This window comes from Prionailurus bengalensis, chromosome A2 (genome assembly GCF_016509475.1).
Source record: "Prionailurus bengalensis isolate Pbe53 chromosome A2, Fcat_Pben_1.1_paternal_pri, whole genome shotgun sequence".
NCBI lineage: Eukaryota > Metazoa > Chordata > Mammalia > Carnivora > Felidae > Prionailurus > Prionailurus bengalensis.
In genome coordinates this window covers 159,843,724-159,861,536 of record NC_057348.1, presented here as the reverse complement: position 1 = coordinate 159,861,536, position 17,813 = coordinate 159,843,724, and the positions used below count along the sequence as shown (strand labels likewise).

Here is a 17,813-nt window from a genome sequence, read left to right as displayed (position 1 = left end):
GTGCTTTAGCACTTTGGATTTATTACCTCATTTAATCCCCATGATAAATCTGTGGAGTGAGCATTATTACTCCCATTTTGAGGTGGCAGAAAGGAGGATTTGGAAAGCTTGAACAATCATCTCAAATCACCCATTAAACAAACTTGGCATTTACTTTAGATTTTACCGAAAGAGCCATCTCCTTTCATTGTATCATACTGCTTAACATAAAGGGTAATGTCACATCAAAATATAGTTAACCCAAATGCTCCCTATATATGCATATTGTGTTCAAACTTAAAACTGACATTGTGAATCAAATTTTTGCAAATGAATGTTGAATATGTCGAAGACATACAAAATCACCCAAGTCTTTATGCAATATTAGAGACTAATGAAAACACAAATTACTTTATTTGAAAATTGATGGTCTATAGTTTAAAATAGAAAAAAGGTATCATTTTGCTTAAGCTATACTTGTAACCCTTATAATCTAAAGGATATGCTTTCTAGATTGTTTTTCACTATAAACAATACATTTACTTTTCAAATTATTGCTAATCTAAGTATTCTATACAATATTCAAAGATAAATTTTAAAATAGAAATCACAAGAGTACATAGGTATTACACTGCTCCTTTTCATATATAATTAAAAATACAGATTTTAGGTACTTTTTACGATATAATTAATTCTATACATACCATAATGAACAGTTTTGTTATTAGAAATCTGAACACTAAGTAAATTAGTTAAATCAGCTAGCTTTACATACTCTTCCAATATAGTAACTGGTTGCTCTTTTGAAGTAATGATTTATTGGTAGACCGTCCAACAGGTTCCCAATTGATTCAAATGCCTAGTAGTACCAGAGAAACAGCAGAGAGCCACTGAGCTTGGGGGAAGGGAGATGTGGACAGGAAGACAATAAATATCAGGGACAGATAAGTGTGTACATGTTCAATAACACTGAGTAAGACCCTCCAATGGAATGACAACAAGATATACTAAGATTAAAATTCCCCAAAGAACATCAGGATGGGAGCTTGAAATTCAAATTGTTAATAAAGGAATGATAACTTTCATACACACCTGAATTTATAAATTGAGATTTAGATCTTGCATGCATTTCAAACTGTGTCTGATTATAGTAATTTTTGATAGTAATACAGTTTGATATAGTTGTAGGATGTTAGTAATGCAGAAAAGAATGCAAGGGAAAATTAGTTATCCATAATACCACTTCTTAGATGGGGCGCCTAGGTGGCTCAGCTGGTTCAGCGTCCAACAACAGTTCAGGTCGTGATCTCCAGGTTTGTGAGTTTGAGCCCCGGGTCAGGCTCTGTGCTGACAGCTAGGAGCCTGGAGCGTGCTTTAGATTCTGTGTGTGTGTCTCTCTCTGCCCTTCCTCACTTGTGCTCTCTCTCTTTCTCAAAAATAAACATTAAAAAAAGTTTTTAAAAAGAAATAATAGTAAGGTTAGCACTCTGATGTGGTTTTTATACTTCTATTAATTTTTTAATTTTTTTTTTACCAACTGGTAAATGAAAGAGAGACTGTTTATACTTTATATAAACAATTTTATATTCTGCTTTTCTCTACCTAATTCCATCTCATGACCGTTTTTTTCTTGCCATTAAAAACTCTTCAGACTTTCGTAGTGGCTGCACAAATAGTTCATTCAACCATTTCTTCCTGTCACAGCCCTCAAGGAACTACTTGTAAAAAAAAAAAAATTAATGTTTATTTTTGAGTCAGAGAACCTGCACACTGTGCACACGAGCAGGGGAGGGGCAGAGTGATAGGGAGACAGAGGATCCAAAGTGGGCTCTGTAGAGCCCAACATGGGGGGGCAGACCCACTGTGGAGCTCAAACTCACACCCATGAGATCATGACCCGAGCTGAAGTCCTCAAGACCTGAGCTGAAGTCCAATGCTTACCCAACTGAGCCACCCAGGTGCCCTGTCAAGGAAGTACTTTACTGTTGTGTTTTTTTTAATGTTTGTTTATTTTTGAGGCGGGGGAGGGGGGTTGGGGAGAGAGAGAATGAGCAGGGGAGACACAGAGAGAGAGGGAGACACAGAATCCAAAGCAGGCTCCAGGCTCTGGGCTGTCAGCACAGATCCTGACATGGGGCTCGAACCCATGAACCATGAGACCACGATCTGAGCCAAAGTTGGACATTTAACAGATTGAGCCACCCACATACCCCAAAAGAACTAATTTTACAAAAAGTAGGGCAGAAAAGAATCCACATTTTCCTTTTCCAATTGTTCTACTGGATGCAGTGGGGAACAGGCAATCAATCAATAAACAAACAAGCAAACAAACCAAATACATCATTATCCTGGTGTTTAATGCTCACTAGCTGAATGAGTAAATTAAAACTTACTCAGTCGTCAGTTTTCTCATTGATAAAATGCGGACAATAATAGTTCCCAACTCCGTAGTTTAAGAGAATTAAATAAAGCACTGAGCATAGTATCTGACATCACCTATGGTGAGTAAATGCTGAATACTCTAGCTATATAAATATTATTATTACTATCCTCCATGTGGATCTATTTTGCTCTGGTTTTACGCTGCCTCCAGGAGGTAACATGCTATGGTGGGAAAAAAAAGGCTAGACTGACAGCATGTGATATATATAGGTAAGTTATTTTACTTCTTCAAACGTTGGTATTCTCATCTACAAAATGAGGACACCACCACCTATTTTGTATAATGTCTGCATTACAGACATAAGCCAAACATATTCAATAAATGGTAGCTATTTCTCACCTTCTACATACAATATTTCCTATCAGATATATTTATAATTCAAATTAATGAAATTTAACCTAAACAAATGGTAGCTTAGTTAATAAGATCACCCTCTTTTTTCTTAATTGAAAAGTACCATTGGGGCACCTCGGTGGCTCAGGTGGTTAAAGTTCCAACTTTGGCTCAGATTATGATCTCACGGTTTGTGAGTTTGAGCCCCATGTAGGGCTCTGTGCTGACAGCTCAGAGCCTGGAGCCTGCTTCAGATTCTGCGTCTCCCACTCGCTCTGCCCCTCCCCTGCTCATACTCTATGTGTCTCTCTTTCTCTCAAAAATAAATAAACATTAAAAATTTTTAAAAATTAAAAAAAAAGCACTGTGGAAATGCTACCATATTGAATTTTGAAATGTGATCCCAGTACATCATGGAAAATATCACAGTTAAAAGCATTCCCAGGGCTCCTAGCTGGATCAGTCAGTAGAGCATGGGACTCTTGATATTGGGTCGTCAATTCAAGTCCCATGCTGGTCATAGAGCTTACATAAAAATAAGTAAAATTGTCTAAGAAAAAAAAAGTCCTTGATACTTAAGAAAAAGCATCCCCATTATTTATTTTCCCCTCAAAAAAGGGATCAAATTCTCTACACACACACACACACACACACACACACACACACACACACAGATTTTGAGGTTAAGATTACTACAAAGTGAGCCATGTGAACCAGAATGAAACTGTCTCAAGTTATCCAAATAGCTATGACTTGGTCAATTCAATTTAAAGCAATAAAAAAACAGCCAAACCAATTTAATGACATCACCCACTGGAGCGAGTGAACCTCTAAATAGAGCATAGTTTATACTATCTACATATTATATTCTACTTTGTATATCTCTGAATAAACATGATCAAGATGATACAATGACTTTATCCTTAAAATCCAAAGAACATTCACTTGTATTCTATCATTCCATTTCTTACCAGAGCCCCATGAGTTAGGAAGGGGGAAAGGCATGGCGTTTCATATGCATTGGACAGATCTGAGTCAGATTACTCAACACATTCACCAGGTCATGTGGTTTCACATGGTGGTACCTAGTCAATGAAAGTGTTGTGCAAAAATGCAAAACCAGGCCTTCCTTCTCTCCTTAATAGTAGGACTAGAGCTCCTTGCAGAAGAAGCTGAGAAGAAATGGAGCAAAGCTTTATTTGACATATTTATCTCCTCTCTTTCAGAGAAAATCAGCCTTCATATTATACACCGTGAATGTCGATATTTCTCAAATCTGAATGGAGTGTGCTAAACAAATATGAATTTGTATTCTAGTAGCAAAGCACATCTGATACCGTTTCTATTGTTTTTAACTGTCTATTGGCAAATGCAAAATGCAAAGCAACAATTATATAAATAAAATTCAGCCTAAACTGTGTGGAGGGAGGATCCAGTCAATCTTATCTCAATCCCAAGCTTAAATACACATGAAAGAAAATGAAAAATTATCCCCCGAAAAAATACAGATCCTAGCTGGTCCTAGCTGAAAAAAAATGGTATTAACTATGGCAAAGTACTGACCAATTGGCAACTAAAAAAAAACAGCTTGTATTTTTAAAATGTGGGAAACAATCTGCAAATGGCACAGATAAAAGATACAAGTGTTCAAGGGGTCATTTTTCTTGCAATATTTCTGCTGATAAGGTGATAGAGGAGTGTTTCTGTCTACAGTATATACTCCGGGGATCTACATCTAGAAGCATACTGTAATACCATGGTTATCACCCTTATCACCATAAAGTCTTAGGACATCTCAGCATGCAGGAGACACTTTCTGCACATAGCAGGCACTAAAATATAGATTAAACAAAAACTAAATTGCTTCTTACAATGTGTCTATTTTCTTTATTTTATAGTGCCTAGCAATTTAACAATCCAATTACCAAGTGACAAGTGCGATCTCCACAAGCAGTTCTCACCCAGGGGCAATGCTGTCCCCCACAGCAGACATGTTTTAACGTCTGGTGTCAATTTTGGTTGTCACTCCTGAACAAGGAGTGATGTATGACTAGCATCTAATGGGCAGAGGCCAGTGATGCTGCTGAAGACTCTATACGGAACGGGACATCCTCTTGCCCCCATGGCCAACAATGAATTTTCTGACCAAAAACATCGCTATAGCCAAAGTATAAAATATGATTTGTTTTAAAACATTCTTTTATTGTAGAAAGAACAAGAATAGAGAATAAAAAAAGAACGAGTGGCACAAATTACAAAAACAGGAGATGGGGTGATTTAGAGTTATTTATGGAAGGTCATGTAAGAGATGTGGGAGACTGTCACTACACTGCATGGCTGGTGGACGGTCCAGAATGACTTTACACTGTTGGGTGACAGAAGAACAAAGATAATGCATTTTCTAGTCATCCTACGATCTTGAATTCAGAAAACCTCCTTTGTACAATGGTTCTAAATTAATTTGTGTGATGTTTTCCCTTAAAAACTGCTGAAAAAAAGCTCATCTGAAGAATGAACTGAAACCCCCTGTTCCATTCTACCCCTTGGATATGCTTCTGCACCTCTCGCTGGGGTTTGCTATGACTGAACTTGCTCTTTCATTGCGAACTTTAGTATTGGCAAATGTAATTTATTTTTTGATCAACAAAAAGCATTCCTGTAATAGATGGTCACAACTTGTCTAAATTTGGAGTAGACTTTAATCAGAGGGGCTGTTAAACCAACTGTGCTCAGAGTCAAACACTTAGAGTGAGTGACCTCAGTCATATTGTCACCTGGTCCTCGGCAGCACAGAAAACCTTGTAAAATGATTTGAGGAAAGGAATGATCGTTTAGATATAAGCACAATGCCATAGGAAAGAGGATTCTCCCCACTCCCAATTATAACATTTGCATTTTAAAGCAAGTATAAGAAGCCACTTGCCCAGTCTCTAAATTCCTTCTGTAGCATACATAAATACAGCTGACACAGCAACTTTAAAATAGTACAAAACCCCTAAATATCTGATAAATAGGTTGACAGCAGGGAAGAAAAAATGTTGCAGGAGGCTCTACATGCTGTCTATTTGACTAAGGCTAGTAATTAATACAATCTATGTAGAGATATTAAGATCAGATGAGCACATCAGATTTATACAAATAAAGGTCTTAACCTAAAGCTCAATTTTACCAATAATTTCAAGAACCATCCATCACAAGGCTGTGTGGGATGAAGCCTAAAATTAAGGCCCAGTATTATGTGTACTCTGACATCTGAGAAAAGTCCAGAGTGTCTCCAATGGTCTGACTGCAAGTTCCCCCTACAACTAACTATGCTCCTGGGGAAAAGGTCCCCTAGCCAAAACCTTCCCTTATTCTCAGGATCAGGCATAATTTCTGCTTATTCTTGAACATTTAGGTCGTGAAACACCTCCCTTCAACACCTCAGTGATCACCTAGCTCATGAGTTATTTTCCAGGGAGTTATGTTCATAAATCCGGAGAAGCTAAGTGTGTTTAGTTTGCCATAAACATCCTGAAACAGGTTCGTAACAGGAATGCTCAACACATTCCACCGATAAGAGCTTTCGTCCTAAAAAAGTTAATTATTTGGGAGTGCAGGGGGCACATTTATCAGAACATTAACAAAGAGATTGGTCCAAGGGACCTGCCTCCTTCCCTAGGATCATTCTCTCATTAACTGGAAGTGAAATGGAACAGAGGGCAGGGGTAGGCTCTTCAACTCCTCCCCATCCACCAAAATGAGCATGAAAGACGAAAAAAGACGAATACGACACTATTTGGAGCTTAAGAAAATATTACATATATATATTCCAATGAGAACCGGAGTCTAAAAAAATTGTGATATTTTTTTCAAGTCTAGGTATAAAAAATCTGATACTAGTCTAAAAGGAATAAAGTTATTAAATGTTTTAAAATGAGTGATATTTACTTTTTAAAAAATATACCCAAATAATTTGCATTGCTAGAAGGTTTAAGTCAGCATACTAAATGATTATTTTATTATATTGTTACTTTTAATTTATGAGGGTGATAACTGCCGTCTTAAATATTTGCTTTTTTCTCCCTAGCTAAGCTAATTTAAATAGGTGATAATTAAGACTAACAACTCAAGAGTAAAAGCTAATAAAAGAATCTCTTAGTGTATATTTGCAGTATTTTAAATTTTACTTCTTTCCTCACATTACTCAGGAATTATAAGTGAAACACTGATGGACTATATAACTGTAATTTTAACTTGCATATTCTTTGCAAGTATGGATTAACATATACGTAAATGGTAGTTAAAATATCTCAGGAGCTGACATTCCTGGAGGAAACACACCGAGGTTGAAAAACTTTCTGTACCAAAATGCGAGAAAGCTTGAGCTGTGTTATTTGCAAGCTGTCCTCAAATGAGTGTGTTATGATGACCAGTCCTTTAAATTCCCCTGTTGGACATGTGGGATGTACAAAAGTGTTGATATTTTTCTTGCTGAATATCTCCTCCTATATGTTCTTATAGTGAAAACTGTGGGTCAATTTTTATAGTCTTTAGAATCTACAAAATAATATTTTCTGTAGGCCATGACTATGACTATAGAAAGTCCTTGTGGATGGAGAAGAAAAGAATTAGCCAGAAGAGAGAGGTATCAAATGACAGGAAAGGAGCAATGCTTCAGATTTTTATGCAGCGTTTCTAGGTATGCAATTAACTCACTTATGCAACTCACATAACCCTGTGGATTTTGGTTTCCTCATTAGTAAAATAAGGGATTGGGCTGGGAGGTCTCTTGGGAACTTTTTAAAGTTCTTGTGCAGTATACACGTGACTCTTTGTATTAATCAAAATACCTTATTTGTAAACCATGCTGAAGCGTGGTTATTTTTCATTATTTTCTTCTAATCTTCAACCAGTTATCGTAATATGTGTACGCTTTGGTTTAAATATGCATTTTTCTTGGAAAATTATTTCATGAAGAGAATTCTCAACTAATATTCACAATGAAAAATAAATCCACTCTTTTTCCACAGTTGAAGTATACTGTTACTCCTAATTCAGAACTGCAAACAGGTACGATTATATGTTATTCTCTGTCAATAATTTTGGTTTACTTTAAATCAACACTGTTGATTTTATATGTGAGCTTTGAAAATTCTTGAGAGTATTTTAAATTTATATTTTTATAGTAAGCAATACAATGTAAATCTAACTCTAAATCAATGACTAAGTAAATATTTCTCCAAAATATGAACTAGCGGTCATGTGTGACTGTCTTGTATCTGAGGAGAAACTTACTTACACTTGCCATGTTTTCTCATTGAATAGACTTTTAGAAAGTAACTACCTCCCAAGTAAAAGAAACTATACTGAAAAGAAACAACCAAATGCTGATCGCATGCATCTCCACAGACATGAAAAATGAGAACGCAATTCTTTGTTTTTCATGCCATAAATTTCCATTCAACGCAAATGTCACCCTCAAATTCCAATCCAGGAATGAGACCCACCGAGTATTTATCAGACTATTTATTATATAAAATGGCATATATTATATAAAATGATAATTTATTATCTTTAATACCTATACCTTTGAATTTACATTGCTCAGTAAGTAAAAACCATAACACAAATGATCTCAAAAATATTTTCCACCTGCTACAATAAGCATCAGTCACTGCATTATCACCATGAAGTGAGACCCAATTAGATATAGAGGGATAACCTTTCTGTTACAAAGCATTCCAATTCCAGTTTGAAATGCAAACTACTTTTCAAAGAACTAAAGAATACACGTGCTTGAATCTAAGTTCCATTTTTCTTAATGGCAAGAACACATATCAAAGTTATTTTTTGTCTACCTGAATACACATTTAGGAACACAGCATGTCCTGCATACATAACATACTACCGTGGCAATTATAATTATCTCTTTACCCTGTGTAACTTGACTTTGATAGCTGTTGAATCTATTTTTACATTGATTTGTTTTTATTTTCACATGAATCTGGATATAAAGTTCAAATTAACTAATAAGAGTGGGGTATTTTTCCTCTGATGATAAGCAATTTATGTATTTATAATTTACGAAGGAGCCTCATGAAATTGTGGTTTAAAATAATCTTAACTAGAAATAACACAAGGTCTCAAAACTTTTAAATTAGAAAAAGAGATACTAAGGGGTGCGTGGATGACTCAGTCAGTTGAGCGTCTGACTCCTGATTTTGGCTTGGGTCGTGATCTCGTGGTTCATGACATTAAGCCCTGTGTTGGGCTCTGCGTGGACAGCATGGAGCCTTCTTGGGATCCTCTGTCTCTGCCCCTCCCCTGCTCACACACTCTCTCTCTCTCTCTCTCAAAATAAATAAATAAACGTTTTAAAAAAAAAGAAAAACAAATACTAAATCCTTTCTTTTATTTGACTCTTTGGTACATTTATGAATACAGCACCATTCAACAGGATACAACAGGATCATACCCTGCTCAACTAATCTATCCAGCATCAAAGAATAATCAATTTTCACTGAGGGAGTAAGTTAGGTCTGCATCATTTACATCTGATAATAGTTCAGTTCAGCAAACATGACTTGTGTAGAGTCTGCTAATGGACAAGATGCCAATAATGAATAAGATAACAGTGTCTGGCCTCTCCCCCAGTACCTCATAGTCTGCTATATTTTAGAATGCTTTGATAAATATTTCATTGGAGATATTCACATAGTATAATGTGAGCAAAAAAAAAATACGATTCACTCTGGAAATTCAGAGAAATCTTGTTTTTAGTATTTATGCTTATTTTTGAGAAAGAGCATGCGAGCAAGCAGGGGAGGGGCAGAGAGAGAGGGAGAGGATCCCAAGCAGGATCCATGCCATCAGCCCAGAGCCTGATGTGGGCCTCAAACTCACAAACCGTGAGATCACAACCTGAGCCGAAATCAAGAGTCGGAGGCTTAACCAACTGAGCCACCCATGTGCCCCAGAGAAGTCTTCTTGTTGAAAATTGCATCTCAACTAAATCCTGGAAGATAAGAAAGTGAGGAGGTGATGGGGTGCCTGAGTGGCTCAGTCAGTTGAGCATCTGAGTTTGGCTCAGGCCATGATCCCACTGTCCATGAGTTGAGCCCCATGTAAGGCTCTGTGCTGAGAGCTCAGAGCCTGGAGCCTCCCTCAGATTCTGTGTCTCCCTCTGTCTCTGTCTCTTTCCCACTCACGCGTTCTCTCTCTCAAAAATAAAATAAAAACATTAAAAAAAAATAAACTGAGGAGGTGAAGAATGGAGAGGGCTTTGCAGTCAGAGAAGACATGTTGGAAGAAGGCGGGTTAAAGAAACAGGGCATGTAGTAGGAAACAGGAATAGTCTGTATTACTGGGGCATGAATTACAACACAGAGGGAGATAAAGCTGCAGAGGTACTAGGAAGGGCACTGTATTTCAAGCTAACACCTTGGACTTTATAGGCAATGGAGCATCATTAAAGTGTTTCAACCACAGGTGTGATACGGTCAGATTTGCATTTCAGATTTAAAATTAGCAAAATCTCGACAAATAGAATTCAATAAATGCTAATGGGATTGATGAGTCTGTGTCACAATTTATTGATCCCCAAGCAACATAAAAAATCTTTTATTCTGTGTGTGTGTGTGTGTGTGTGTGTACGTGTGTGTGTGTGAAGAACACAAAATACAAGTAACTGAGGCCCTTTTATATTATGCAAAATCAAATATTTAATTTAAATAGGAAAACATGGGTAGACTTCCAGAACTGCTTATTTATTTCTCTGCTGAGCTAAACTGATCTGGATAGAAACTGTTACCAATTTTAATGAATACCCATGTTCTCCCAAAATTCATATCCACCCCAAAACTCAAAACATGGTCTTTATTTGGAAATAGGGTCTTTGCAGATAAAATTAGCTACTTTAAGATTACGTCATACTGATTCAGGTAGATGTTAAATCCAATGAGTGGTGTCCTTACACAAGGGCCATGTGAAGGTACAAAGACACTGACACACAGGGAGGAACACTATTTCAAAGTGGAGGCAGACACTGGAATGATGCACCACCGGGTCAAGGAGCACCAAGGATTCCCAGCAACCACCACAACTTGGAGATGCATGAGATGGTTTCTCCCCTTGAGCCTGCCCTCAGAAGGAGTCACCTCTGCTAACACCTTGATGTCCAACTTCTGCCCTCCAGATCTGTGACAGAAGTAAGCCCAGCTGTCTTACACCACAGTCTGTGGATCTAGGCAACTGACGTGCATGCACATGACAGCACCTCTGGCCTTGGCAGCATGGGAACTGGGAGAGTCAGCTGCGGTCCCTGTAAGAGGATGACCTCATTTGCCCAGCACGAAAAGGACAAAACACTGTCCGTCTCTTTGGATTTGGCTTCTCTTACCCCTTTCTCCTGCTTTTTCTGGTGCTTACTTTCCACCATGATTTGCACTGGGCGATATATCTAGGCTTTATGAATGATTCATTGAAAGTGAAGGCATATATAAACATTAGTTTAGCTGTGTATGTCTCTTGGCTTCCCAAGGCACTGACCTCACTCTTAGGAAGACTGGTCAAAAGCTAATACAGGATTTGTCACCAAAAATGTTCACTGCTTCAATCAGTACGCTGTGTGGGGCTCTTGTAAAACGAATGTTTGAGCACTGCAGCCATAAATGGTTTTTAAAAATTGTGAGAGTGAGATTTCTCCCTTCTGCTTCATGTGGTCCCTCTGGTACAGAGCAAGATGAGCATCGGTGTGTTGGGAGAAGGCTTACTCAGTGAGAAGACGTGGGGAATATTACTCCGTTTTAAAAATAACAGCATGCACTTGTTTCAACTAAACTTGAGGGAAAACTGAATGGAAAGGGAGCAGAATAATTTCCAAGAAGTTTAGAGTCATTGAAGTTGGAACTCATATTACCCTCAAGACAAGTCAGGAAACAAAACCTCAGCAGAAGCCCTAAAGGCTTCAAAGTAGTGGCCTGGAACTAAAACCTTGTCCACCTGGAGCAGAGTGAACGTTTTATTTGCTACCCTGAGAAATGTCTAATTTCTCAGATGACAAAGTGATCACGGAGGAAGTGCACTGGGGGACGATGACAGGCACAGGGGGGAGTACAGTGGGTGCTCTCCAACAGAAACAGTGCTCATACCGAGATTTCTCCCTCTCTAGTTCTGCTGGCAAACTTTGAGATACAGGAAGCATAACCCCATTCCCTAACCTGGAACTTTAGGACAGACCTCAGATAAATCCTCTAAGGGGTTGCTAGAAAGATGAGAGAATGCATTTCTCTCCCACAGGAGCGATCAAAGCCTAGTTTTTCCTTGCCGGGACCCCAGCATACACAGTTCTGCTACTCTTAATGGGGAAAAATGGAAGGGTGTATCTGACTGACATTTCCACCCTCAAAGATCCATTATTCTTTTTCTCATTGAAAACCCAAAGTTTTTAAGAGTCTCTTATGCTTTGGCTCTCTCCCACTCTAACTTCTTTTTTTTTTTTTTCTTCCCCTCCCCCATGGACTAGAGTCAACAAGTTATATTTTAAAATTCTTCAGGACTGTGTGATTGGTGCCCACCTTATATTTTAAAAAGCTACAACACTGTGTAATTGGTGCCCACCATTTCGAACTGCCACCCTTTGCAACCCAATTGGTCAATACAGCCTTTATAAGACATTCCCAAAGCTTGTTCAGGGCCAGACTTTTGGGACCTGTTGCATTTCCCTGTCTGGACCGGCCGTAATAAACTTGTTTTGATCCTGAAAAAAAAAACAGAAAAAGAAAACCCAAAGTTGTTGACACATAGTTCCCTAAGCCTAATATCTTTATATATATATATATATATATATATATATATATATATATATGTATATACGTGTGTGTATATATATATATATATATATATGTATATACGTGTGTGTATATATATATATATATATATATATATATATATATGGTCATCTTTTTTTTTAAACATTTTTTAATGTTTATTTATTTTTGAGAGAGAGACAGAAACAGCGTGAGCAGGAGAGGGGCAGAGGGACAGGGAGACACAGACTCTGAAGCAGGCTCCAGGCTCCAAGCTGTCGGCCCAGAGTCCGACGCGGGGCTCGAACTCAGGAACGATGAGATCATGACCTGAGCTGAAGTCGGACGCTTAACCGACTGAGCCACCCAGGCATCCCTAGAAGGCCATCTTCTAAAGGCCCACACTGGCCTGAATTCCACTACAGGTAAATTTAAATCACAATACCTTTGGGAAAGCTCTCCATCACAAATAGGTTTAACACATATTTTTATTATAAACATGTATTTTTCTTGGAAAAGAGATAAATACAATATGCATTCTTCAAAAATAGATAGACAAAAAATAATCTGATCTGGACATTAGTTAGGAAAATGGCCCAGTTAGGGATCTGGTGAGAGAAATGACTAGTCATCAACTTTCTGACAATAAAGACAGCTTCCAGGGTGATTAAATCGATTTTTTCCAAACTAAGGGAAAAATTAGACACTGACATTTAAAAATGAATGTTATCGATACTTTAAACTATAAAAGGACTTGAAAGAAAATAATAACATACGGATGTTTTGGTTCTTCTAATCTATACCATCCAATATAGTAGCCAGCAGTCACACTACTTAAATTCAAATTAAATAAATTAAAATTAAATACAATTTAACATGTAGTTTCTCAGTTGTCTGAGCTACATTTCAAGTGCTCAACAGGCAAACTTGAGCAGTGGCCTCCAGCAGGTCAAGGACATTTCTGTCTTTGCCTGAAGTTCTCCTGAAGAGCATTACTCTAGAACTATTTTCATACCTTCCCCCCCCCCCCCATACTGGTATTGATGCTGGTATAGTTTCCTGCTTTCCTGCCCGGGTTGTAACAGGAGCATTATAGGAGGCTAGGAGTCCCAAATCAGTTTCACTAGATTCGAATCAGTGTGTCAGCAAGACCTGAATTCCACCAGAGGCTCCAGGGGAGTATCTGTTCCTTTCCTTTTCCAGCTTTTGGTGGCTTCTGACATTCCTTGACTTACAACCGTATCACTAGATCTCTGCCTCTGTGGTCACAATGCAGCCATTTTCCTATCCGTGAATTCTCCGTCTGTCCACCTCTCATGAGGACAGAACTCACTGCTTTAGAACCCACCTGGATAACGCAGGGCAATCTCCCCTTGTCTCAATAATTAACTTAATCATATCTACAAACACAATATAACATTTATAGTTCCAGGGATGAGTAACTCGTATCTCTGGGGCCATTATCCAATTTACTTCAACCTACTACAGTGGCATTTTTAAACTTCTATTTTACTTTATTTTATTTTATGCTGCCGATTCATCATTTACTCCACTGGCATCTATTGGTATAATGTTAGTACAGTTTCCTAAAGTGGCAGACCCCTCTCCCTCCCCTGCCACAGAGGGACTTAACACTGGAAAAATCTAGCTTCCTATTTAGCTTCAGGTATTTTTCCCCCTTCCCATCTTGTGATTTCCAGAGCCCTCACCAGATGGAAAAGCCCATAATAGCACTAGCACACGACTTTACAGATCCACTTGCAATGAGTATAGTACATGCCCTCATGTTTTAGGCCACACCCAGGTCAGCGCACTATTTACCTTTGGGCAAGCTGCATTTGCCCTTACTTTGAGTTCTAAAGTAACCCCACTGATGATGTTGGTTTTAAGATAATTAATTTTATGGGGCTCCTGGGTGGCCCAGTGGGAAAAGCGTCCGACTTCAGCTCAGGTCACAATCTTGCAGTTTGTGAGTTCAAGCCCTGCGTCAGGCTCTGTGCTGACAGCTCGGAGCCTGGAGCCTGCTTTGGACTCTGTCTCCCTCTCTCTCTGCCCATCCCATGCTCATGCTCTGTCTGTCTCTGTCTCTCAATGATAAATAAATGTTTAAAAAAATGTAAATGATTAATTTTAGGGGTGCCTGGGGGTTCAGTTGGTTGAGTGTCCGACCTCAGCTCAGGCCATGATCTCTCAGTTCATGGGTCCAAGCCCCATATCAGGCTCTGTGTTGGCAGCACAGAGCCTGCTTGGGATTCTCTCTACCTGCCCCCCACATTTGTGCTCTCTCTTTCTTTCTCAAAATAAATAAACTTGGAATGGAATGGAATGGAATGGAATGGAATGGAATGGAATGGAATGGAATGGAATGGAAAGGAAAGGAAAGGAAAGGAAAGGAAAGGAAAGGAAAGGAATAATTATTTGTAAAGAAAACCATTTCAAATTTTTTTAGATATTTAGATACATTTCTAGAGACTGTAACAAGAATGAAATTTTAAAAAGAGATCTGGCTGTAAAAACTACTCAGAACAATGAGAAGATAGATCAATAAGAAGAAACCCAATAGAAACATGGGCAAAATTCTCCAATAAACACTTCAAAAAGAGGGCCTATAGATGACCAACAGGCATAACCTCTTTAAAAACCAGGCAAGTGTTCCCTAAAACCACAATGAGATAAAATAACACCCACCAGAATGGCTAAGACTTTCAAATCAATAAAAAGTGCAGGAATTTGTGAAGCAACAGCAACACTAGGACATCGGCCGTGGAAGTCTGAACTGATACAACCGCTTCAGGAAAAAATTTTTCATGATTGGCACAAGTTAAAGCATACAGATATCCTAACTTAGCATCACCTATTCCTAAGTCGACACCCATGAGGAATGTTTACAGCAATCTGACCCAAGTGGCCAAAAACTGGAAACAATTCATATGTTCATCAACATAAAATGAGTAAGTGTAGAATATTCACACACTAGAGTAACAGTACTAATGAGTATCAACAAATCCCTCACATGACAGCGTGGCTAATTCTCACAATTACTGTTTTGAACAAAGTAAGTCAGGTGAGAAATAATGTGTACTTTAGGGTTCCATTTGGCTCAGCTGGTTGAGCGTCTGACTCTTGGTTTCAGCTCAGGTCATCATCTCACAGTTCGTGGGTTTGAGCCCCGAGACAAGGTCTGTGCTGACAGCATGAAGCCTGCTTGGGATTCTCTCTCTCCCCCTCTCTCTGCCCCTCACCAGCTTGCGCGCGCTCACTCGCGCTCGCTCTCCCTCCCTCTCTCTCTCAAAATAAATACACAAACTTAAAAAAACAGCAGTAACCGCAGGGGGCCTGATGGGTGCTTGTGGGGTATCCATTGGATGCTTTCATTGACTTGATGATGGCGGCCCAGGTGTTCATTTTGTCGGAATTACGCAGCAGGGAAAGAGGCAGCGGTAGTGAGCCCTGGCACCACAGGCACCACACCAACCGTTTTCTGCTCAGCTCTGTCATGCTGGCTCAAGTGACCTTTCACCTCCACTATTCTTACCCCAAACACTATTCCTACACTAACTGTTCCCCTTTGCCTCTCATACCACGTTTTCCTTAATCACTGTTGCATTGCTAACATTCAGCACATTTCATGACACATAAAAAGTGCTCAATAAATAATTATTAATAAAATAAATTACACACATCATGGTTCCCATGAAGAGTGTTACATATTTTTCATTTACCAAAAGCTGAGCATGCTGCTTAGAAAATCCGTCGTGTAGAGAAAAATTTCACATTTTGTTGTGGCTTTCCCGATGTGCTGACAGTTAGAAAATGTGTGAATACAGGGTTCTGTGTCCATAATACCCAGACACACAAATAAAAAACCCAAATTTATGTTAGGGCTCATTTTAGCTCCTCCTGGCAGGTTAAATCTTCCTCCTGAAGAGCCACATTCTCCTGAAGAACTAAATCTGTATGTCTCTGCATTCATTGTATTTGCTATGCTAAAGTGATGACCAAATAAAATAAACAAGTAGGGAATTTTTTCAATGATCTCCATGGCCCCTGCGCAGCAATCAGTTCAGTTTGCACATAATGATGTTCCCATGAATAAATAAATAGGATTTGGTCATCACCACGGCTACCATTTTCACCAATCTCTATAACTAATTCTTACAGAGCTAAAGGCTTTATGTGTATTTTATTATAAACTACCAAATGTTGGTTAATTTCAAAAAGCCTGCCCAAGAGGACACCTGCCGTCTTCTGGTTACAGTGAGCTCTTATTTTTCTGGATCGATAGGAAGGGGTAGGAGAGTCTAACAGGAGACTCCTTGCATGAGGCTAATATCCCAATTCCCCATTCCGTCCCTATCCAGCATTCCTCTTCCCCCAGTAGTAAGAGGGGAAAAACAACTTCCTAGGAGGCGGAAATATTTCACCAGAGAATTCATATTTTAAAGCCAGTATTTGCAAATCATGTATTTGCAGACTGAACTCACTAGCTAGTGGCCTCAAAACAGCTCAAACGATCTTTAAAGTAATTCTGTGTTGGCAAGGCCTTCATAGAAGCAAATAAGCAAAGATAAATCTTCTGTGATGAACCCAGCATCAACCTCAGTCCCAAAGAAGCTCCACAGATCAAGTTTCAAGGAAACAAAAGTCACAGTGAGGAAGATGAGGAAGCCCGAAGACAGGGAGAGGCAGATAAGAAAGCTATCGGAGAAGAAAGAAATGAAGGGGGAGGAGGAGGAGGAGGAAATCAGCAAAATGAGTAAAAGAGAGACCACAGAACCGCAATCCCCAAAATCCACATATTACAATCACTAGATCTATCCATCTATCTGTATTTATATAATGTGTGTATACACACACACACACACACACACACACACACACGTATATGCATTTACAAGATATAAATAAAAAGTTTAAAATATTTACAAAATACAAAAAAAGTTTAAAACATAATTAAAGGACAAGTATTGTTTTAGGTGACCGAGTCAATTTTTATTTTTTTAAGCATTTATTTAAACATTTCGTGTTTAATTAAAAATTTATTTAAATGTTTATTTAAACATTATTAAAACATTAATGTTTGCTGAAACATTAAAAGAAAATTTTTTTGACCTGCGTCAAAATCAAGAGTTGGACGCTTAACTGACTGAGCCACCCGGGCGTCCCCAAGTCAATTTTTAAATGAAGCAAATAAAACTTATAGACATGTAAAATATCAGTGACATTAAAACTTACTGGTTAGCTTTAAAATAGTAAAAGGTGTAACCAAA

The 17,813-nt window shown here is 38.4% G+C and overlaps 1 protein-coding gene across 1 annotated transcript in view; it reads right to left on the bottom strand.

Annotated features, from left to right (window-relative positions):
* Positions 1-17,813, bottom strand: part of CNTNAP2 (contactin associated protein 2) — a 1,977,233-nt gene that overhangs the window by 1,127,916 nt on the left and 831,504 nt on the right. The gene's annotated exons all lie outside the window — the stretch shown is intronic.